Raw genomic sequence first — 25,760 nt, forward strand, 5'->3', positions numbered from 1 at the left:
CAAACTAGTTAGACATTAATGAATTTCAACACGTGCCTATCTAAGTCCACACTCTAGAGAACCAGGTATTAGCCACTTACACCACAGAAGAAGTCTTACCAACTGGGGGATAGCACACATTTGAAGAGATGACTTCATCATTGTGTTGTAAGGCAGATGTTTGGCTTAAAAGGATTGAGGAGTCCTCTGCCTGTGAAAAGGTTATCACTAAGTGGAACTATACACATCAGATCTATTACATAAGCCAGTCTGACTTGTCACTGTAGTTAGATACGGTCATACTAGTTAGTTATTGCTGGTGTTGAATACTTTCCTCTTTAGCTGCACACTCTATAGAGCTATATATTAGCTGTCCATGCCACTGGAAAAGTCTTTATACAAATGTGACAAAGAATACATTTGAAAGCAAGACATCATCATTATGTTCAAAGGAGATTTTAGCCTAAAAAGGATTGAAATTGTTGATGGTAGCCCTCTCTCTGTGTAAATACTTATATTGAGTGGAAATATGCACAGCAAATCAGTTGGATAAGCCAGCCCTACCGAGCACTATTTATTTATTATTTTATTTATTTACATTTGTTGACCGGGAGTGTCCAACTGGATGTTGGTCCATTTTCAGCAGAGGCCCGGGGAGAAATACTCCACAGTTAAAATAAACAGACAGTAGTTACATTGGATTTACATAGTGATTAACATGGTTTAGAGTTGGAAAGCATCATACCCACCTATACTAGCTAATCTTTGTTGGATTCAAGTACCTGCCTAAGTCCACAATCTACAGAACATTATAGTAACTGCTAGCAGCACAGGAGAAGTCCTACTACAATTGTGAGAAAGAGCATATTTGGAGGAATGACATCACCACTGTGTTGCAAAGCTGATATTTGGCCTAGAAGAGATTGAAATTGTTGGAGGAACCCTCACCCTGTGTAAATGTTTTTCCTGGGGGCAAGTACGCACACCAGAGACATAAGCCATCTTACCTAGCACTAGAGTCACATGTACTCATGTTACATAATCATTGCTGATGTCAAACACCTACCTATCAAACTCCACAATCTAAAGGACATTGTGTTAACTGCTGATAACACAGGGGAAACCTTATTACAAGTGTCTGACTGCACATTGCTGTAGTTTACAGGCCATATGTTTAGGTGAATGGGCAATTTTGGTGACAGACAGACTGACAAAAACAGCAATGTGTTGACCAACACTCACTACATACTTTAACAATTACTCATGCATCACATAATTCTTAGAAATTGTGCTGCGAATGCATATCACATTAATGTGTATTGAGCAGTTACATGATTCATAGATTAGTACTGCCCTTGTGAGCCAGTTTAAGCCAAACCAATTACCCATTGTAAGATTCAAACCCTGCACCTTCTGTTTGCAAGGCAAACACCTTAACAATTAGGCCACTCTCCCAACCCATGGCTTGTTGGCTGATGCTTCCAGATGTCAACCAGTGGAGTGCCACCTATGCATTGCTGAATGTTCATCTCAAGAACATTGTATGAAATTGTAGTTTTAGTTTGGGGATAACAGATATTTTTGATGTTCATTGGAACACAGTTAGAATGGTTACATGTTTCAGTGCAAAAGTCATTTACATTATGGAGTAAATAGACAGCTCACAATGAACAACTTGTAACCTGAATAAAATAAACCAATAAACCATACTCAAGTAATAAAAGCCACTGACATTACTTTATTTCTATCTATCTATCTATCTATCTATCTATCTATCTATCTATCTATCTATCTATCTATCTATCTATCTATCTATCTGTCTGACTGTCTGTCTGTCTGTCTATCTGTCTATCTGTCTATCTATCTATCTATCTATCTATCTATCTATCTATCTATCTATCTGTCTATCTATCTATTTATTTAACATTTCTTGACCGGGAAAGTCCGACAAGGACAGATCCTATTTTCAGCAGATACCTGGGGAGAAATGCTCCAGATGCATGTCTTTGGAATGTGAGAGGAAACTGGAGCACACAAAGATAACCCATGTGAACCAAGGGTAGACATGTAGATTCTAGACAGAAGGCATCCCAGCTGAAAATCAAACTGGAGAACCTTTTGCTGTGAGCTGACAACATTAACTGCTGCACCACTGAGCACTACAGTGGAAATTATACTTCAAGTACAAAAACTTACACATTTAAACAATGGAAAAGTATGAAGCATCAGACTTAATAAGAGTAGTGAGAGTTATAACAGCTCATCTGGTGAAAATTAAACCGTGGAAGTTATAATACATTCAAGAATAACTGCCTCCTCATATTACTATCAGTGTTGCTTTCTGTGGTTCAGTGGACCTAAGCACAGTGGCAAGGTGAGCACTGTATTAATGCAACTGAAGGAAAATGCTTCATTTTTTGCTATATGGTGTGAAATGTGATTTATCATCACTTAACATTACCGTGCAATACCAAATATCACAAAAATGCTGAAGACAGAAATAAAGATTTTAGTTTATGGGCCATTTCTGTTCATGTAGTTGGTGTGCAAATCTATTTTTGACGAAATTAAAGGTGTGAAAATGGGTTGATAGGATAGCAGTGACATGGGGGGCAGGCAGAGGGTAGGATATGTGGGGAGAATAAAGGAATGTTCAAGTTGGTGTTGGGAGGGCACCATAACTATCCACTTTTTCACAAACTAACAGTGTATTTGCAGTCTGAGTAATTTGGATAGTCACAACAGAAAGTGTGTGTGTGAAAAGAAGTTAATAATGTTGCATGGCCAATGTGAACAAGTGTGACATATATACACACACATATGTAAAGTGGAGAGCTGTATATGGGGCGTATTTCTTTTGTGGGAACAGGTGCCCTTTTTTAAGACAGAGAGAAGAACGTTGGTGAAGGTAGTTAGGAATAAGAGGGTCAGGTATGTAGGCTACATTAGATAGCAGGTGCAGACACACAGGGCATACAAAACACACAGGGATACTTATGAGAACAAATGTTTGGGAAAGAAAAAGATTGGGGATAGACATGGAACTTTGGGGTCTATATTAGATAAATGAAAGTTTATCTAATCTAATGCTCACATGAGCGCAAATTGTGGAACTTGAAACTGCAATTATGAGATTGCGGTACAGTGAAGATGGGAATATTTGTCCTTTCCTCACTGTAGTGCGATCTCGGAGTTGGAATATATATTTAGCGGGGATGTGGGGGGCTGCAGTTTTAAGTTTCTGGATTTTCACTCATGTAAGCGTTTGGTTAGATGAACTTTCATTTATCTAATATAGACCCGAACTTTGGAGGGGCATCCAAAGTTCAGTCCAACAGAAACTTCCATTCTCAGAGAGAATGAGATCATAACGCAGGCCCCCCTTTCAATGGGATATGACTCCTAGATACTGATTTATCTGAAAGCCTTTCCATGACCCTGTCTGGCAGCAAATCATCAATGATGTTTATTCATTGAGTGACCACAGACATGACTACAAGACTGTCAGACACAGAGCCGGTGATATGGTCAAGAAGGCTAATGATAGAAATAAGCTGTGGTGCAGGAACAAAGAGCTACTGGGGGAAGGCCTCTACTGAGATGACAGAATTTCCACTCACTGTAAGGGATCTAGACAGCTCATAGCAGTTCCACAGATGTAAGGGCAGAGGGGGAAGACAACCACAGTATGTCAGCTTGTGATGTTCCAGGTATGCCATTCAAGTATGTACAAACCACACAACAAAGAGGTGTGAATTAATATTCTCCCTAGAGCTCTGGCTGATGCCTTTATGGGAAGGCAAAGTGGACAGAATTAAGCAATTGCTGAATTGACATACTTATATGGTAGCGTATGTGATAAAATGTACTTGTTCTGCTGTAAAGAACAAGTGGCATATTGGTTAGGCAAAAAGGAAAGTCATGTTTAGAATTCAGGAGCATATTAAGGAAGTTGGTAGTGATTATCCATTAAGTACTGTAGCTCAACATAGTAAAGATGTCCATAAAGGTGACATTACTACACTGAGGTTTTTAGTTTTATCAACAGTTAATTTGCCAAGGGGTGTGGATAATTGTTCCATGTTAAATAACCTAGAAACTGCTTTTATTTTGAAATTTAATTAATTGTCTCATATACGTTTAAATAATGAGGTGGATTGGTCTAGTGTAATAGATTAATTTATTTTTTAAATGGAATACATAGAATACCCCCCCCACACACACACACACACACACACTTTTTTACTTATCTATGGTCATTATTTACCTTTTATGGTTATTTATTTATTGAATGATGTAGTCTGCCTTTCTCTGTACTTCCACTGCTCCATCAGTGGTGGATGTGTCCACACCAAGACATGATTGGTCACATGGTCAAGGATGTGGACATGGTATTGCTGATAGCCCTTCGAGATGACATTATTCACATTCAGGCAGCACCCAAACTATTTGCCAGGGACATGGAAATAATAATGCATCTCCTGGCAGAGGTCGTTCATATGGTGGGGGGACATCAACGATGAACTGGATTCATTACCATGCAAGGCTCATACCTGTCCAGGATGCCAGGGTATAGAGCTAGCACAAATGCTTTGGCTGTGGTCCTGCAGAACCACACACAGCACACTTTGTGTTGACCATGACAGCTCTCACAAAATCTTAATATTTTCACAACTGAATTCTTCACATCCGGACATACTAACCCTGATATTGCATACTTAGTCCAACTTCATCTTTCATGCATACACATATTTGTGTGTTAAGCTTGCCCTCCTGAAAACAGCCCCCCCCATGCACACAGATACTGTGCATGGGATGATGGATGTCTCCTGACCTTTGCAGAATTCTGTGACTTGGGCTCACCTATGTGTGATGTTCAAAGTGGCCAGCTAATGATTGCTTAATCAAAAATGTGTTTTCATTGGAATATGTAATCATTTTCAGTTTGTTTTAGTCTGCTTAAGTTCAATGTTGCTATTCTAGTCGTCATACAAGTTACATTAGTAATATTAATAGTAGTGCAGTAATGTTACTTATGCAGAACTTCTTCCTCTGCTCCTTGTGAAGGTGATGCTGACATTGCCTTGATCTCTGCTGGTGGGTCTGACTCACGCTACTTAATATTTGAGGTACAATAGTGTGCAGGCCAAGTGTGTTTTGGGGCAATACCTTTTTTCTTTCTATTGTTAGACTGCAATTCCTGCTTTGTGTCTTCACTAATTCTCTTTTCCTTTGTAGTTAAAGGTTCTAGAACTATGCTTGATCAGCTTCATGTACCAGTGATGATGATGATGATGTTGACAACACTGCCCTACATCCTGTGGGCTTGTGGGACATGGGGCTGCTTAAGTCTGATACACAAGTTAGAAACATAATACATATGCAGGTTTGGTCTGTATCTGTTACATATAACAGTCATATATGGTACTTATCATATTCCTGCATTGTTGATCATAGCTTGAGTTCACTGATGTACAGTATATAAAGATAGGTAGGCATTATCTGCTCATTACAGGTTCATTAATCACTGTTACTGCTGCTGATAACATTGTAGGCTGGGGGTTTCCTGTGTCTGATGCTCACAGTAGCCAGCCAGTACATGGGTAAGTAAAGGCTGGTAAGTTTGCACACATCACTATTACTGTTTGCATGTGCTCAGCTTCATTTCTTTTTAATTAAGTGGTCAGTGTGTGTGCTGCTTGCTGCCTCTTAGCCATTGCTATGGCATAATGTGCACCCATCCATATGCCATGAGCATCCCTAGCTGCAGGTTTCTCATCTGACCCCTCATCTGTGTCTGCTGACCCTGCCTGTGGTGTTGGCTACTGTGGTCCTTGTCCTGGGCACACTGATCCAAATGTTTCCTGAGTATGATGTTATGTAAGATAGCACAGACTGTCAGTATATTTTCACAGGTGTGGGAGGTCATATTCAGTGGTACCTCCACATGTATCTCAATATCAGAAATTTGACTTGAGCAGGCAAAATACATGCTCTATGATATTTCAAATCTGTACAAGTGCACTTTTGCAAGCTTGTTCACTGGAGTTGTGTGGGTTTCTCTTGGAAGGCATGAGACATGTTCCAGTGCAAATCCTGCATCTCTCACTAGATGTACTTATGGAAAGTCATCTCTTGAAAACATTAGGTATAAGTCACTGGTGTGCCATATGTGGGAGTCATGGAAACAGCCATGGTGAACTGTACAAATATTTTAGATGATACTTTGTGGATTGCAGACCACTTGACAAATGATGGTGCAATAACCTTTTCTGTTTATGTACCTCATTCCCAGTTCATCAGGTAGATCTTTTTTATGAATATGAGTGCAATCTTTGGCACCAAGTACCTTGGGAAAATGTTCTATGGCATAGAAATTTCGCTTAGTAATAGAATTCTCCTCTGGGGTACTTATCCCTCACATGATGCAGCATTGCAATGAGGAACTGTTGGAGTATTCTTGAGGCAGAGTCTTGTGAAACTCGCACTGTGCCCCTTCTGGGTCACTGAAATGTCCCTGTAGCTCATATAAGTAATGCTGCACATATCTTACTTTCTACTGGGGTGGGTATTTTATGATTCTCATGAGTCCTCAAATGAAGATGGCAGATGTCCACATCCTTGTCCACACTGTAGTGATTTATTATTTCCATTTAATTTACTCCATGGTAGATCAAATTTGGTCAAAACACCCTGCGCCTTCTAGGCCGAGGTCAGGTACCACCACCACCTTGTACTAGAACCTGTTACATATAGAGATTTGTCATGGCTACAGTAGCTTCTAACATTTTTCAAAGCTTCCCCGTGGCTGTATTCCAGTATGCCTTGGAATTCAAAGCTAAAGTGAACACAGCATGTCTGTGCTTATTTTATAAGTTTCAGAATCACTTCATCATGACTTTTTCTTTCATTACAGTATACTTTAGACATCTATAAACCCATTAGCCAATTTAGCTGCTAACCCTTGCTTTGCATCTGAGCACAATATGTACAGCTGCTTCATGCTCCTTTATCTGCTTAAAACTTTCATTTAGTGGGTTGGTGGCTACAGCTAGTAGCTGTAATAGTGTGCATTACTGTAACTGCATTTTTACTGAATTACTAAACTGTAAATTGCTTTTTCATACTGAGACTCATATTTTCTGTTTGTGAGTGCTCTTTCTGTGCTTTTCTGTGAATTTATTGTCAGGTTTCTTTGATCTACCCAGGTAGCATATTCTAGATAGAGGCCGACCCTCCCTATTGGTGTTTTATTCTTATACTTGGTGGCTTTGCAGTTGCCTGTCCATACTGTAAATTTGATCTGGGACACTCCTCCCAGTCTAGTGTCATCAGTTCATTCTACCTAGTACAAGGAAAACATTTGAGAAGGCCAACCCACTTAGATTCTTAACCTTGAATTATCTTCTGTTCCTGCTTTCTCCCTTTTCAATTTACTAAAAAAAAAATTTGCTAGAATCTCCTTGTGTTCTGACTGAGTGTGCTTCTCAGCTGACAAGTATATTTTTTGGCACTTTTTGATTGTTTAGAGTTGAATAAAAAAAAATTGAATTCAGTTCACAATACAGTTTGAATAAATTGCATTTATTTAAACTGTATTTGCTCTAATATTGCTACACACTCAAGTGCGCTAGCTTGCACTGCACTTGAATTGTGTTTAGTGCTGTTTTAGCTGCCTTTCTGTAATTGGTTCTTGCCTTTCCTGTAACTAGTCTAGTCCAGATACAGATTTGATGTATCCAGGACTGTTTGTGAGCTTCTGAGCCCCCCAAGCCTTTCTGTGTTGGAGGGAAGCCTTCTAGCTTATCAGTGGGAGTGATAAGCACTAAGTAGCCTATCTACCACAAGAGGAGTGGTTTCTGGCCCAGAAATTGTAGTTATTGGCTGTTTGGGCAGTTTTTACATCTCTTTCAACTCTTCTGGTTTAAAAGCCTGTATTTGAGCTTGTTTCCTACTTCTTCTGTAAATAGTCTAGTCCAGATACAGATGTGCTGTATCCAAGACTGTAAGCTTCTAAGCCCCCCCAAGCCTTTCTGTGTTGGAGGGAAGTCTTCTAGCTTATTAGTTGGAGTGGTAAGCACTAGATAGGCTATCTACCACAAGAGGAGGGGTTTTTAGCCCAGAAAGTGTGGTTTATTGGCCATTTGGGCAGTTTATTCCATCTCTTTCAACTTTCTGGTTTAAAAGTCCACATCTGTGCTTGTTTCCCGCCATTCCTGTAACTAGTCTAGTCCAGACACATATTTGCTGTATCCAGGAATGTTTGTAACCTTCTGAGCCCCCCAAGCCTTTCTGTGTTGGAGGGAAGCCTTCTAGCTTATCAGTAGGAGGGGTAAGCACTAAGTAGCATATCTACCACCAGAGGAGTGGTTTCTGGCCCAGAAATTGTAATTATTGGCTGTTTGGGCAGTTTTTACATCTCTTTCAACTTTTCTGGTTTAAAAGCCTGCATTTGAGCTTGTTTCCTACTTCTCCTGTAAATAGTCTAGTCCAGATACAGATTTGCTGTATCCAAGACTGTTTGTAAGCGTCTAAGCTCCCAAGCCTTTCTGTGTTGGAGGGAAGTCTTCTAGCTTATTAGTGGGAGTGGTAAACACTAGATAGGCTATCTACCACAAGAGGAGTGGTTTCTAGCCCAGAAAGTGTGGTTTATTGGTCCTTTGGGCAGTTTATTCCATCTCTTTCAACTTTCTGGTTTAAAAGTCCACATCTGTGATTGTTTCCCGCCTTTCCTGTAACTAGTCTAGTCCAGATACAGATTTGCTGTATCCAGGAATGTTTGTAACCTTCTGAGCCCCTCAAGCCTTTCTGTGTTGGAGGGACACCTTCTAGCTTGTCAATGGGAGTGGTAAGCACTTGGTAGTCTATCTACCACAAGAGGAGTGGTTTCTGGTCCAGAAATTGTAGTTTATTGGCCATTTGGGCAGTTTTTCCATCTCTCTCAACTTTCTGGTTTAAAACCCCACATTTGCGCTTGTTTCCCAGCTTTCCTGTAACTAGTCTATTCCAGTAAGCATCTGAGCGGTGCCAAAGGCTGCTCTTCATTTTTTCCCTTAGATCTACTAGTTCTCTCCTCTCCTGCACTTTTACTAGCTTATTAGTCTTCCACTTTACCAGACTTCCTGTAGCAATTATTGTAGCACACAAAAGTGCTACCAGCACTAAACATTCTACAAGGCAACTGATCCAGTACTTATTGTTAATGCCCAGCCCTCCAAGCATGTATAAAGGTCAGTTCCCTGTGCTTTCTCCTATTAATCTGGTGAACTCTGGCATCCTGAGGCAATGTAACAACTGCTTCATGTACACCAACATCCCACTCTTCTTACCTCCCAGCACTCAGACTTGAGAGAGATGCACTTATCTATCCAAATTGGAAGCCACGCACTCTCCAGCCAAGACTGGGATAGCTGGTCAAGAGGTGATAGTCAACACTTGCACCACATGACATGGAGCATAAAGCCCTCCAGAAGACACACCAGCACTGCCTTCACATAAAAATACAAACCACACACCCACTTTTGCATAGGTTCTCAATAAAAGTCTACCCAAACAGCAGAGACCTCCAAGGCAGAAATGCACTTGACCACCACAACACAATACTAATCACGAGACACAACTCTCCTAAACAGGGTGCTACTCAACCAAAGCCCCTAAGGCAAAACAGCATGCCGAACACACTGGTATTGGTGACTCGATAGTGAGGCACACTGATGTCCCACTCACTAGGTTGAATAAGGAGAAAGTAACAGTCAGCTGCCTGTCAGGCGCCAGGATCTACCATGCACTCAGGTCCCTCAACAATAGGTACAAATATGACTCAGTCATTGTACATGTGGGTGTGAATGACCTGAGATGTACCTCCCTGGACTACATGAAAAGAGACAGAGGTGCTCTCGGTTTATGTAGCCCAGGTGGGTATGACCCTAACCCTGAGCAGCATCATACCATCATCCAGTATGATACCACAGTACAAGCAGAAAATGATTGATTTCAACAACTGGCTAAGTTTCCAATGTCATTCTAAGGGGATCTAGTATCTGTCTGCCTGGGATGACATGATTGACAGACCTCAATGCTTTGCCAGAGATGGCCTGCATCTGTCACCCCTGGCCTTCTGGATACTGGACAAGGCTCTTGCTACCCCTATAGTGCCTTTTTTAGGCAGTGTTCCAAAGACCACATTACCACTATAACAGTTACAAACAAATTCAATCTGAGGGTCATGCTGCTCAATGCTAGAAGTCTAAATCTCAAAATGCACTCACTCGAAGCACTCTTTAAAATGGAGAACATCAACATTTGTGCTGTAGCAGAGACCTCTTTCAAGGCAGCAGAAAGCACCCCTACACTAGCAGGCTATAACTCTTTTCACACCTTTCGGCCCCAGAACTTGGAACAAAGCTCTAAAGGTGGTGGTGTTTCCATATTAATAAAGGATGTGCACACTTCCAAACTGGTAGCCCAGCATAATGCATCATTAGGTGCAGCTAACATTGGGTAAGACAGTGATTCAGGTCGTAGCCTGCTATAGGTTCCCAACCATGTCCCAAGACTCACACTCCACTTTCCTAACCACCCTGGAGAATATTAGGGTTCAACCTAACACTGTCATACTAGGCAACTTTAACTACCCCTCCATTAACTGGGAAAACTACTCATGTACAAATACACTTGCCCAACGTTTCCTGGAGTTCATTATTTCCAATGCCCTGGACCAGCTCGTTCTTACCCTCACTAGAGGTAGCAACATCCTTTACCTGATCATTACTAACATGGGTGACCATTGCTCAACACCAGTAGTCCGCTCCTTCCTGGTTAGAGCCAACCACAAGCTAATCAACTTGGAAATCCACATCCCTCCTACCCCCCCTCCCCCGCAAAGGTAGCCACAATGAAAAATTTCTCCAAAGCTAACTTTGGGCTCCTACAAACAGAGGTGGCTAACTTCACGGCACCCATGCAAATGGAGAATAGTTGCATGACCCCTGAATCATACACCAATGCAACTATACGAACACGTACACAAATGCCTGGTTCTCACCATACCCAATTGAACCAAGACACTCACCGCCAAAAAAGGAAGCCAATCTGGTGGTCCTCTGCCACAAACAAACTCTACAACAGAAGGAGGAAAGTGATGTGGAATAAGGTGAAGTCCCAAGACTGGAAAAACTCCCTTATCAGCCTCAACAAAAAGTTGAGATCCCTCATCAAATCCTCTAAATCTAGCTATGAGAACAGAATTGCAGCAGATAGTAAAGACAAACACAAGGCCTTCTATAGTTATATAAAGAATCTCCACAGCAATACCTAGATTTGCTCTGAGCTGCTGCACAATAGTACCTCCTATACCGAGCCAACCAATATTACCAGTATACTGGCCGACAGATTCAATGCTAACTTTACCCCTCTCTCCTGCCCCAAAGGACCAATCACAATACAATTAGATTGCCCAGCATCCAGTATTACTGCTGCACAGGTTAAAACAGCACTGTCTAATGCCAAGAATACAGCTTCTATGGGACCTGACAATATCGCTGGCTGTGTTCTACATGAACTACAGAGTGAACTGGCACCTCACCTGTGTGCCCAGTTCAGTCGCAGCCTCACCTCAGGCTTTGTCCCTACCAAATGGTGCACTGCTACAGTCATCCTTCTCCTCAAAGGAGGAGTGACTATAGACCCTGGGAACTATTGCCCCATTAGCCTGACGAGTCTGATATGCAAAGCTATGGAACTCATCATCATGGACATAATAAACAAGAATATTGGGAATCTCCAAACTCTGGATCCCACACAGTTTGGTTTTGTGAAGGGTAGATCATGCCTGCTCAACTTGGTTGATATCCTTGAGTCGGTCACCAGAGCTGTGGATGAAGCCAATTTGATTCATACAGCCTACCTTGATCTGGCCAAGGCCTTTCATACCATTCCCCATTCAGGAATCATAGAAAAACTCACTAAGCTAGGCATCAACCCCTATATCACTATGTGGGTTGCAAACTGGCTCACAGATAGAACCCACAGTGTGAAAGTAGCTGACTCCAAGTCAGACTGCTGACTAGTCACGAGTGGAGTCCCACAGGGTTTGGTCCTGGGTCCTCTCCTGTTTGGTATCTACTTCTCTGAAGTCCAGGCCAACAAGAAGGGATTCTGGCGGACAAAGTTCACAGAGGTATTATTAACTCCCCAAGTGATGTTGACATCCTACAGAATGACCTCACTGAGAACCATGGCTTTAAGCTCAATACCAAAAAATATGTCATCACCCCCTTTGGGAAAAACCTGGTTCCTATGAATTACCACATTGATAGTAGTCCAATGAACACAGAAGGCATTATAAGAGATCTGGGAACACAGGTTGACAGCAACCTCTCTTTTGATCACCAAATTGCCACTGTGTTCAGAAAGTCCTTCTATGTGGCACATCTCATTACTAAGAGTTTTGCATCCTGGAAGAAAGTGGTCATTATCTCCCTCTACTCTTCCCTCATTAGGCCAGTCATTGAGTACAATGCCCCATTTGGCATGTACCTCACTAGACACCTGCAACAACTGGCAAGGCCACAAAAGTACCTCATAAAGAGGATCCTAGGCCTTAAACACTTTTCCTATATGGATGGACTCAAAAACCTACAACTATTCTCTGTCTCATATCACCTACTTAGAAGTGATCTCTGCTTGATTTACAAAGCCATGTCTGACCCAGCTCTGTTAGAAATGCTACATCTAAAGAAATCCCAATCCCTCCGCACCACACGCTCAAGAGACCTCAACCTCATTATCACAATCAACAGAATTTACTGGAGGATAGGTTCATAATGCAGAGACTGCCCATGCTGTGGAACAGACTTCCCATACATGTCAAGCAAAGCACCTCGCTGGCCCTCTTCAAGAGGAATCTTGATGAGTGGATGGGAAATAGAAAATTCACCCTGGGGATAACTCCAATGGCTCTACTCGACAGAGTCACTGGGATCTAAGTTTGGGTGGCACGATGCCAGGGTAATCCTATGGCTAGGCTTGTAAAGGCCCCAGGGCCATCAGCCTAGTACACACCTATGAATCTATGAACCTATAAACCTATGCATTGCAAACTGCTCAGGCACTGATGCAAGTTGTACAAATGCATCTCAGTGAAAAGTGCAGCCATTCATGAATCTGGGTCATGAATTAAGGAATGCTTTTTTGTCACTTATCAAATAATTAGGACCATTTTTAGAAACTACCTGAGGTACTTCAACTTTTGTTAAATAGATTTGTGGGCCAGCCATTAAATGCAACGTCTGTTACAAATTTAATTTAAAAATGCTAATAGATTTGGGGACAATGTAAAAATATTTTAGTAATCTAGTTAGATCATTGCATTACTCAAGGAGCATGAATACTCTGTGTCTTTGGCATTTCACAGATAGGGCATTAAGAGATATAATAAATTCACAAATTCATATCTTGGCCCAAGGAAATTAACTGGTTTATGCTAGGCAATCTGTTAAAAAAATCCATATTTGGGATTAACATGCCACACTTTTAAAGTTTTTTTTTCTTTATCCTATGCCCATCCAGTGTTTGGCATACAATGCAATTTAAACACAATCAATATAACTTTGGAGTTATTTAAGTGTCATTTTGACCACCTTAAACCATCTTAGAGTATTAAGTAAAAAATGGTTGTCTCCTTAAAAGATTTAATAGAATAGTATGCACTCATAGATGTGCATGCAAACTGAATATAGAAGATTAATATTTCTCTAAAATCTGTAAAGAAAGCACAAACAACTTCATATAAGAATTAATTTTGTCTTCGTAATGTTTTTGGTAATGCGTCTTAAACATGATGCCATTCGCTCTTTATAATGAAATATCAGTCCTTTCAGTGCAGTTAAAAATTACAGATGTAAATGTTAAGTAGGCAATATATTTAGAAAATGAAGCTTTGCTTGTATGCCACTGATGTGAATAATTTGACTTATTCAGAAGTTCTGCTCCCTCAGCTGTTTCTTTTTTAATTTGCAAGTACTTTAAATAACACCGACAACAGTATCTCATATTAGAGCTACTGAGTTATAATGTTACCTTTAAGCAGAGCCATTATTTAAGAAAGAGAAAAAAACAAGCAATAAAGAAACATTGTCAAAAAGACATTTGCCATATTATGTTAGTGTGTGTGTGTGTGTGTGTGTGTGTGTGTGTGTGTGTGTGTGTGTGTGTGTGGTGTCTGTGTGTGTCTGTTTGTACACAGATTGTTATAATTGGAAATATATGTATATGTGTGTGTGAGTTTTGTATATATGTCTGTCTGTCTGTCTGTCTGTCTATCTATCTACCTATAGCTATGTATGGAGGTACAAAGAGAGAGAGAGAGAAACAGAGAACGCTAGACAGACAGAGACAGAGAGAGTGAAAGGGATGATAACAGATAAATATATCCCAGTGACTGTCATTGGTGCATGAAGGTCAGACGTTTGTGAGTTCTATTTCCTTAACAGGTGGCTGGATTAATTTTTTAAAATTGTTGATACTGCATTGTAGGTTTATGAGGTGCTGCACTCATTTGTGTGCCATTCTTCATACGAGACATTAAACTGAGGTTCTATCTGCTTGAGTTGTTGTTAGTTCAGGTGTATGTAAAAACTCCCTTAGCACTTATCAAAAAGAGCCAGAGAAGGTCCCTAGTGACCTAGCCAAAGTTTCCATAGTAATGCATATACCTCTTCAGGTTTCCTTTGAAAAGAGGCTACTAAACATCAAGAAATGATAAATAAATAAAGTAAATGAATTGACATAGTCATGTATTAAGGTGTAATAAATCATTTCAAAATGTCAGTTGTTGTTGTTTGTCTTTTCGGCTTTTTCCCGGTAAGGGGTCGCCATAGCGGAAGTCCGGTCTGCTAATGATTGGCAGTAGATTTTTTTGAAATGCCGAGGTGCCTGCTTGATGCCCAGCCTTCAACAAAGGCATGCAAATTTACACATGCATGTGTTTCGAACGTTACCCAACCGCAGGCAGGACATGCATACTCCACACAGAAGGCACTCCCAAGCCAAGCCGAGGATCGAACGGGAGGACCTCTTGCTGTGAGGTAACAATGCTACCGCTGTACCACCGCAGAATATATATATATATATATATATAATGTATATATATATATATATATATATATATATATATATATATATATATATATATATATATGGCTGTGTGTGCGTATTCAAAATATGTGCATCCTTCCTCAACATATTTGGTCACATGATCTGTGTGCCATAAACTCACCAGCCCGCTGGTATCATTATTCTAAATATATCTGTCAACCATGTTTAAGCTAAAATAAATAAATGTATACACAGATAAATAATTAGATAGAACAGATAGACTAAAAAATTCAACTGCACACTGCTTGACTGAAAATAACATTATCCCCCCCCCCCCCAGAAAAAACCCAAGAATAGTTCTTTTAAATCCTAGATAGTGAATCTGGCATTAGTCTTTTTTTAAATAGATTCAATGACAAAAAAATATATATGAAAGGAAGTAAGAACTTCTAGCAGTCTAAGAAATCACTGCTGGCAAAGTGAGCATACTATCTAAACCATAATGTTGCTCTTTTTTAATGCATTTTGTGTAATCTGACAGAACTGATGTCCACATGTTACCTACAAGAAACCTAATGCATACTTTTATAATATAATGTTCTACAATTTAATGTTAATCCTTCAATTATGGCTACAGTGATATAAATATGATTTTATCGTCAACCAGTTGAATAACTGTAGAATATAAAGCAAATAAGTATATGTCATCAAAAATCTTTAAAAGCAGTTATAAAGTTATATTCAGTCATCCAATAATGAAGGTCTAACTTTGCACTCAGTTCAAACTGTAATAAGTGCATCTGATGTAAATAAGGTTTTATTCAAAAAGTGTAGAGGGTTTAACTGCTTAATAATTTACATATGTGGGTCAAAACAGAATGCAGGACACAAAATATGGATTTTTGCTGTTTTCTTGTTTGGCTATTTAAATGCAAAAAAAGTTAAGCCTATCACAGTTCAGATAAGAAGCTGGAGAATCTATTGGATAAGCATCAGGAAGTATGGCAAAGGGGACTCCTTGCTGTTTTCAAAGCGTAATTGCCATTGTCTTTAAAAATTTATGTTACAGTACTATTTCCAAGGAATTGTGTACTATATATTTTATGGCGTTCTAAATGAAGACCACTTCTTATCAGGGGGTCATCACCACTTGCATTTAACACGAAGCTGGTAACTAGTAATGGGTTATGAGAAACAGGGTGCACCGCCTGTTGTCTCAAATGCGATATTGCCAGGTAGTAATTGGCTTTAAGAATCACTGACCTCAGAAATGTTCAGGCAGTCTGTAAGCCAATACATATTTTCACTCCAGACTATTTTCTTAATTTTATCTAGAAAATCAAATGAGTCCTTTATGTATGATGGAAGTTTAATAGCTTCTTTCCATAACACTTGATGTAAGATTTTTCCTAAATTATATAAAAAATACTTCCTTGCTGAAACTATTGGTCTACCTGGAGGATCTACCATATTCTTATGCAATTTCGGTAGACAATAGAAGTATGCAGGAGCACTATCTTTTAAGTCCAATTTACTTTCCACATCTTGTTCAGTCCAATAACCTAATCTCTTGTTCTTGAAAGGAGCTTTGCATTTGAGACAGACAAGTAAACTCGTGGCTCCTCCTTGCTATCTTAATTTGTGTTAGAGAAGCTAATGTGCTTTATTTCAACTAGCTAATCTGGCTGACTTGAGTTTTATAACATAGAAAATAGTTTTATTAATGGTCTGACCTCTGCAAGAAGGGTATCTGACTTGCAAGCTCACATTGTGAGTCAATCTTACCTTAGTTTCCGTAGGGACAAAGAGTCATTGAGAACTAATCCTTCTTTTATACCTAAAGTGGTATCCAAGTTTACTTTAAGCCAAGTTATCCCTCTTCCCATTTTGTTTATTAAATCTAAAACCAAGGGAGGAAAGGGTACTCCATACCCTGGATGTCCACAGACGACTCAGGTAATATCTTGAGCGAACTCTATCTCTCAGATCTTCTGATAGTTTACTTCTTGTGAAGGTAAGAATAAGGGAGAAACTGTGACAAAACAGACTATTTCCAAATGGTTCTCTAAGGCTAGTACCTTTTGTTATACTCACCATAACAAATCTATTCCTTGCAGGGTCAAGGCCCTGTCTGCTAGGGCCTTGGTTTCATCCATGGCTTTTTGGAAATGGTTAGTTTCTAGGAAACAGTCCCAGAAGCTGCTATTTGGTCTTCTGTATATACCTTTACTGTAAGCTTTATTCTTTCTCTAGGTACTACTCAAGATTTGCTAAACCATTCTGCAGGGGTGCTTAGACTCTTCTTCCACCTCACAAATGTAGTTAGCTAAAGTAATCTACCTATATAGCTAAGGCTACTGCAGCAGTGATCAAAATGATGAACATAATACAGTTATATAGGCTGAATGTACCATAACAATAACTAATTGAATGATCACTGCTATAGTAGATACCCCCTCCCTCCATTACCCTTATTTTTGGTTGGGTTTTTTTATGCCAGGGTGTGGACATTTGTATTTTTTTGTTCTTAGCATAGTCTGTTCAGGGCTCAGCCTCCCTCTTTCTGCTTTCAGGAAAGCTTTAAAGGGCTTTACCCCCAAACTTGTCTTTTAGTCATCTCAGCTTGAGCTAGTTGGCAGTTTGAGTGCATGGAAGGTGCCCTGAAGCTTTGGAAACTGTCTGGCCATTATATCCTTAGCAGGATATAACCCATATAGCTATAGTTACTGCACAAGTGATCATTTGAACATCTACTATTATGGTAAGTTCAACTTACATAAAAATACTTTATTAGGCATGCAGTCCTGTAGATCATTTAGGAGCCTAGCGCAAATTCCTAATTGCTCCAAAGCACTGTCTTGTTTTATGACTTGCTTAATGACACACAATAGGTAAATTAAGATGGAGTGATTCAAACTCTACTCCCTAGCCACAGAAACAGCTGTTTAACAAGTAAGAGCTTTAGTCCCATGTGCACAGTTTTTAACTGAATGCAGAAATCCTTTATAATCTGATTTTCTAGAAAAGATAGTATTACAGTAATTCACAAAAATTACTTCATAATAGACACTGAAGACCATATGATTCTAATCATCACTCCAAATAATGAGGACTATATAACCTGAGAAATGTCAACTACTCTGCAATTGCTGGAGGCTCTAAAGAAGGTACTGTAAAAGATATCATTGCAACACATTTAGACTGCTAAAATACAAGTTTAGACTATATTTCACTACCAAGGCATATTAATGAATGAATTCATTCTTTAATGCAATGAATAAAGCAAAACAATTAAAGGCAATATATATGCTGCAGCAGTTTTTGTTCAGCAGCTCATATTTCATGCAAAAATCTGAAATATTACTGCACACAACATGCTGTTTGTTTATTTATGGGTGTCTTACAAGCATGTCATCCACCTTAACTCATTTTTGACCTTCCTATTTCATCTCTGGTATCAAAAATACTGTAGCTATCCCCTTCGACATCACTCACATTACTTAGTACAGGCCTAACCTATTTAAATGACTAATAATGCCAGCCTGTTGCAGTATTCAACTTCAGTGTAATAGCCAGACTGAGGACAAATGGGGCTTAATGCAGGGTAATGAATCAGTCCCCTGCCAGCCATACCAATATCCAGTTACTTGGTTGTCTCTCCTAAATTAACATAAACATTTTTCAAACCTGTCAGTGTACATACTATTTTCTTCATTATTTATCACAGAGATTTGGATTTCACTCAAAACCATTATTCCAAATTTACCAGAAAAAAAAAACAGACAGACATTTTTTAACAATGAGAAAATAGACAAAGCAAGAAAAACAGTAAACGTATTTTCCCTTAAAGATCACTTCAGTGAAAATGGATCTGACAACTCATCAAACTACAAGAGAAGTGTTGGGATTCATTTTCAAATAGCATATAGGAAAGTAATAATAAGTGGATCTGTTAAAGATGCAGGAATTCAAAAGAGAAATGTGTAATACATTTGCTTACTGCATGGGACAGCCCACTTGACAAAAGTGTTCCTTTTCAGGAGCAGACCAGGAGTACTGTCTGGTGAAGTAAGTTGGTCAGAGTCACAAACAGGAGAAATGAAAGGTGTGCGACTCAAACCCTGTGCTACAGGAGGTAGCTGTTCAACAGCTCAGAACCTTGTTCATCTCTACTAAATGTTTTACAAGCAGTTGCAGCCCAAACACAGTTTACTTCACACCAGTGATGACAAAGGTGTACTTCCTACATGTGACCTTGTAAAAACAAGTTTACTTATATATGTATTAATAGTTAAAAATACTTCATGCTGTCCAATTTTATAATAATAAACATAACGTCAGCAATCAACAAAACAAGGAGAACAAGCATCACATCCAAAGAAAGTGAATTTTATGACAATGCCCTTGTTTACTACAGTCGGTTTCCTTCCTTTGTACCATAACTGGCTTGCAGTTCATGAACTCATTGAGAAGCCTAGCCCAAATGTCCAGTTACCCCAAAGTGCTGTTTACTTAAGTGGATAAGTAAGGATAAGGTACAAATGTGAGGTAAAAGCAGAGGTGTTCTGCAAAATTATAGACAGATAATTAGATTGGCAGTTGTTGTGGATGATTAAGTCTAGTGCTACCTATACCAAAGCTACAGGGCCTGACTAATTGGGGGGGGGTGCGATTCATTTCATTTACACACAGACACACACACACACACACAAAATTTTCAGTTGCTCACTGTATACTATGCTCTGCAAAAATAAAATAGTGACAGATATTCTATAAGGCATGTCTGCATTGTAGGCAAGAACCACTTTACTGCTGCATGCAATTATCCTGTTCATGTTGTAGACAAGACAGAAAAAAGACAACACTCCAATCTGAGCTCCAGGAAGTCTCTCTCATAGGCTCAAAATGTCAGCCTATGAAAGAGAGACTAGAGGTCTACACACAGCTGAAACTAGAGATGAATGGCCCACATACAGCTGGAAGCAGCTAAGCAAGGAGAGCACGATAGCTGTTGTATAGCCAGGCAGAACCCCAGCCAGCAGCGAACTCTAGAAAGCTGTGTAGTTCACTTTGTGGTGGATCTGATCCTGACATTAGGGCATATGATGGTCATTATAAACATCACAGCTCAAGAAGTTTAGAATGACTGAGTCAATGCTCATACATGCAATGGAGTGAATCTTGCTGTCATCTGACAAGAAACGATCACCCAAGTAGTCACCAGATAACCTGCTTTGGGAAAGAATAGCACAGTGTCACCCTTGTTCTTTCTGTTTCTCATATAAGTTGATAGGATATTAGCAAGCAGAAGTTAAAAGCAAAAAGGTAATCATAACATATGATTTTTTTTTATGGAAAGTACACCTTTCATAAAGGAATGGTATGTGGGGAAGCTATTGGGGATGGCTGTGGATTAAAGTGGGAAGGACAGGTAATGGGGGCATGCTGACAAAAATGTAACACAGACTCAGTCAGGAATGCTGTGCACACAAATGATGGGGATGATAGCTGATGGATATAGAGGGTGGACAAGTGTTGATGGTGAGGTCTATATAATGAGCAAAGAACAGGGAATGACACATAAAAGAGAATACATCAAGATGGTGATAACTTGAAGTCCTGGTATAGCTGGGAGCAGGTGAAATTATAGGGCAACAAACTCTGTCATTACTCACTTTTGGGCCCTATGTTATGGGCCTGCTGCTCGCTTGTGGGTACAAAATGGTAGAATTTGGTAATCACATTACTCTAATAACACTGGCAAAATAAGATACACATTACTAAGGAGGGAAACTGATTTTCAGTGCACCTTGGAAACCACTATCCTCAGAAAATGATACTGGGAGACCAAGTGAAGACCTCTCTAGTCCACTTTCAGAAACCACTCTGTATTCCACTTTCAGAAAAGGAGCCCCACCCCTCAAAAAAAATCAAATTTCAAAAATAAAAGCTGTAGTACATCTTGCAGGGGACCATTGTTTTTGCATAGAAACAAACAGAGTAGCCACTGGTGACCTAACACCAGGGGAATGTCCTTCCATAACCTCACCTCCTTCTTTTCTAAAAGGGATTTGCAGAAAGATGATATAGGAGAAAAATTAATATACATATATGCTACAAATACAAGCACAGATGTATACTGGGCTAGCACAGATATCATATATACCCTCCTGCCAGAAGAGATACTCCTGCCTCCTGTGGCACCTCCCCACCCATATTTAGCTGCTATTCCATCATTACTGGAAAGCAAAGTGCTTACTTGTAAGTGTACATGTAGTTGAGTGAACACATTACTAAAAAGTGCTTAGAATACATTTAGGGCTCTCTCTCACTCTCTCTTTCCCCTGAACCTCTGCCTCTCACTGAGGAAGCTGATCAGTGCCATGCCACATCAGGTTAGTGCACTTTTGCTGCCACTAATCACCAGGATGGGTGATGTCAGTAGCATCGGGCACTATTCCATCCAGCTCATACCTGGTGTCCTTGTTTTTGTCCTTGTTTTGCAGTGGACTACTGGAATTCCAGGTAGTCTCTGACATTCCTGTGCAGGAATAGCAATAAATCTCACTCTCCTTTGCACATCTCACTGGACGTCTGGATTGGAGTTGTAACCCCACTTGCATGGATATAGGATTGTGAAGACATGTTGCACAAGGTAATATCATGACACTCTACCCTCTGCCTATGGTTGGGCTGGGTGAAACTCATGAATATTAAAAACCTTTTGAAGGAAGTCATCACTGTTGTATAGAGAGGTAAAGCCTTACCTACAGCCCAGGTGACCTACGTCTGATTAGTGGCTTGTGTATCTGACTCACTTGGAAGAAAGTATAGATGTGTCCATCCCGATGGGGAGAACATACATTTAGGAACACCTTGAGATTGATCCTTAGCAAAAGCCGGGGAATACACAGAGTGGTCAGTATCCTAAAGGGAGAAGGGATGGTGGGCCTTTGGCTGAACTGCTTAAGTAATTGGGAAGATACACCAGTACATTCCCATCACATGTCCATGCCCATACCTAAATGGGTGTGCACTGTGGAATTACAGAAAAAAAAGAGAACAGAAAAGTACTCCACAGCGGCAATATTGTGGTGAACCTAAACCATGAATTTGTTCAATGCCTCTAAGCTCCAAGCATGGGTCAGAAAAAGTCCAGAGAGTTAAGGAGTTCCCAGTAGACCAGCTGAATGAGGAGATTCCAAGGAGACAGACAATGGTCAACTGTGAGAACCAAAAGAAAGAAAAAAAAAAACTTTGTGAAGACATACAACACAATGGATAGACTCATGCACTGTATTTAAATACATTAGACACCTCCAACAGTCATATTATGAAACTCAACCACAGCCATTCAGATCGCTACAACATTCATACAAAATATGAAAGTATGCAGTCACCTGTCTTTGTGTTCCCCCATGTGTGCAAGTAATAAAGACTGAACCTGCACTCCCTAACCTGTGTGGGTACAGTGAACCATGCCCAATTTGTGCACTTCATTGCTTAGCCTGGGTGTGACACCACACAGATCAGTTTCTGTGCCGTAGTTCATAACTGTGATCAATTTGCCACAGCTTTACTAGTACTGGAAAGTATCGCACCTGCCTCTGCCTTGGTTGTGGCATTGTTGCTGCATCTTCCTTCTCTAATTTTCCACCCTGTCTTTCTGCTAATGCTGGAACTGGTATGGAAGGCCTTGTCTAGATGTTCACAAGTTGCTCTATATGATTTGTGCAATGGCAGATAGAATGAGTATTTTACTGCAGATGTTTGTATTGAATTGTTGTTCCCTTCTGATGTGGCTAGACATCAGAAGCATCTTTGCAGTAGTGAGACCACATACTCTACTATGTTTCGAGTTTCCACACAGGCTATGCTACAGGTCATTTCCCCCATGGTCTGGGGGTTTTGTTTGTGGGTGATCAACAATGTCTCTAGGACATATCAAATATTGCCTGCAACACAACTACAAGCAACATATTATATGACCTGTTCCCTAACTGTACTGTACCTGTATTCATAGACGTGTTTATTTAGGATGTTTGTGAACTTGCCAACCAGATGATCCTGTGGGAATTCCTCTCACAGCACCCATGATGTATGTCTGATATTTGCTAAATGTGTGAATCATATAAACTGACTTGGTGGTCCATGGATAAATTGTCTAAAATGTCCTGACTACATTACAGGTTAAGGAGTGAAAGTCTTCATTGTTTCTTATATCACAGGCTGTCTGGACAAGGTGAGGCTTTGAGGACAACTTGTGTGTATACATTAGCTCTCAGGATTCCTGGGAATGGGCTATGTCATAAAACACCTGCATTGCACTGGTTGTCTCATCTGCCATCCAGGAAATCCACATATCCTCCTCCCCATGCTATAGCAAAGGGTAAAGGAATGAATTTGGATCGCTAGCATGCTCGCCATAGATCATGAAGAGATCCCTTTAACCAAAATGGTTAAGGCTTTGTGGGCCTTAGTACCCACATGAATGGGCTTGCCACCCATCCCTTTCAATTACTCTTGTGAGCATTACAATTTACCCAGATCTCGTACATGTCTCCATTTTGTACAGCATTGGTGGCATTTATTCTGATGGTGTCTAATAAGGAGGTTGGCATAATAGCTAAGGTGTTTATGTTACAGATACAAAATGCAGGGTTTGATTCTCATAGGCTTAAATTGGCCCACAAGGGCAGTTAGTCCTGTATCTATGAACCTATGAACATGATGCTGTTCTCATTTGCATAATCCATGCAGCTCATTTGCATGAGGTTCCTCATTTACACGACAGTATAAGTCATTAGCATTAGTATAAGTCACTAGCATTAGTATAAGTCATTAGAAGTACAAGCAAACACAGGAGGGTTATGGCTGACAAAGTTTGCAGATGACTGCAAACTGGGCGCCATAGTAGAAAACACATCTGACACAGATATCCTTCAGAAGGGTCTCACAGAAACGGATAACTGGTGCCAGAGCCATGGCCTAAAGTTAAATGCCAAAAAATGCATAGTCATACCCTTCGGGAAAAACAAGGTTACCCCTAGCTACCAAATAGGTGGCAATCCACTGAGCACAGAAGAAGTTATCAGGGACCTGGGGACCCAGGTTGATAGTAGTCTGTCATTCGACACCCATGTAGCTAAAGTAGTTAGGAAGACCTTCTACATTGCCCACCTTATCATGAAGGGATTCTCATCTAGATCAAGGGAGGTCATAGTCTCCCTATACTCATCACTCATCAGACCAATGATTGAGTACAATGCCCCATTCGGAATGTATCTGACCCGACACTTGCAGCAGCTGGAGAGGCCACAAAAGTTCCTCACCAAAAGGATAAAGGGTCTCAAACATCTGTCCTATGCTGCCCGACTGAAAGAACTCCACCTCTATTCAGTCGCTTACCGCTTGCTCAGAGGTGAACTTTGCCTACCATACAAGGCCATGTCAAACCCAGATTTGATGAATATGCTTCACCTCAAAAAATCTAGATCCATCAGAGCCACAAGGGCAGGAGACTTAAACCTCGACACGGCTATTAATAGGACGTGCTGGACGGATAGATTCATCACCCAAAGACTCCCTATGCTGTGGAATAAAATCCCGGTATATGTGAGGCAGAGCACCTCGCTGGCCTTGTTCAAGAGAAATCTTGACCAATGGATGGGAGATCGCAGATATACCCCAGGGATTACCTCAGTGTCACTGCTCAACAGAGGCACAGCAAAATAATGGGTATAGTTCCCCATACTAAAGGGTGGCGTAAGCCACAAAACTATGGGCTAGGCTTGTAAATGCCCTCGGGCAGATAGCCTAGTATGAACCTATGAACCTATGAACCTATGCATATTTTGTTATTTTGACCTTTGTACAATCGAGTTATATACTGTATGTCTTAGACCCTCCCACACTCTGTGCATAGACGGTCTCCAGGCTTATTTTTCATCTGCCATGTACTACACATCTGTGAATCACAGCAATAATTAATCTTTGTGGTTTACATGTGTTACTGTGTTGCAAGATTTTTAAGTGTTACTGTGTTGTAAGAAAGTGTGCCTTCATACCTTTGGAAAAATTGTATAATATGAAAAAATATATATATATTCTGCTTGCTGTTTTGTTCTAGCATTGTTCAAAAGGCTGAAATCATTACATTGTTGAAGGTTGTCCACAAAAGAGTTAGTGGAAATAGGTCCATGGCTGGAGTTGAAAGCTTCCGAAGATAAGCTGGTATTACAGAGTACTGTCTTTGTGTCTAAGTGAAATATTGTTGCATGACGTGCATTTATTTATACTTTATGTCTAGAATATGTCATTGTGGAAAGATATAGCACTGATTTCTGACAATTTGAAGATGCTGCACTCTCTTTCCAGAAGATGGGATAAGTTAAGGTATTTTAGACCAGGGGAGCATAGGTAAGGGAAGAAATCAATGCCTGACCATGGATATGTATGCAGACAGTTAAGATACAGAATTGCTAATGAAAACAGAAAAGGTTGTGAATTCAAGCACTAAATGTGTAAATATACTGAAGCACATCTCGTGATGCAGACTTCAAGTACAGCAGAGCATTGGTATGATTTGCTGCTTAAACAAAGAGGAAGGTCTTAAACATAAATATAAAGATATCTATTCTAGAGATGAAGATAAGGTTGTTGGAGTGAGCAGGAATGATAAACTG

This window comes from Protopterus annectens, chromosome 2.part1 (assembly GCF_019279795.1).
Source record: "Protopterus annectens isolate FY-2018-M chromosome 2.part1, PAN1.0, whole genome shotgun sequence".
Lineage (NCBI taxonomy): Eukaryota > Metazoa > Chordata > Ceratodontiformes > Protopteridae > Protopterus > Protopterus annectens.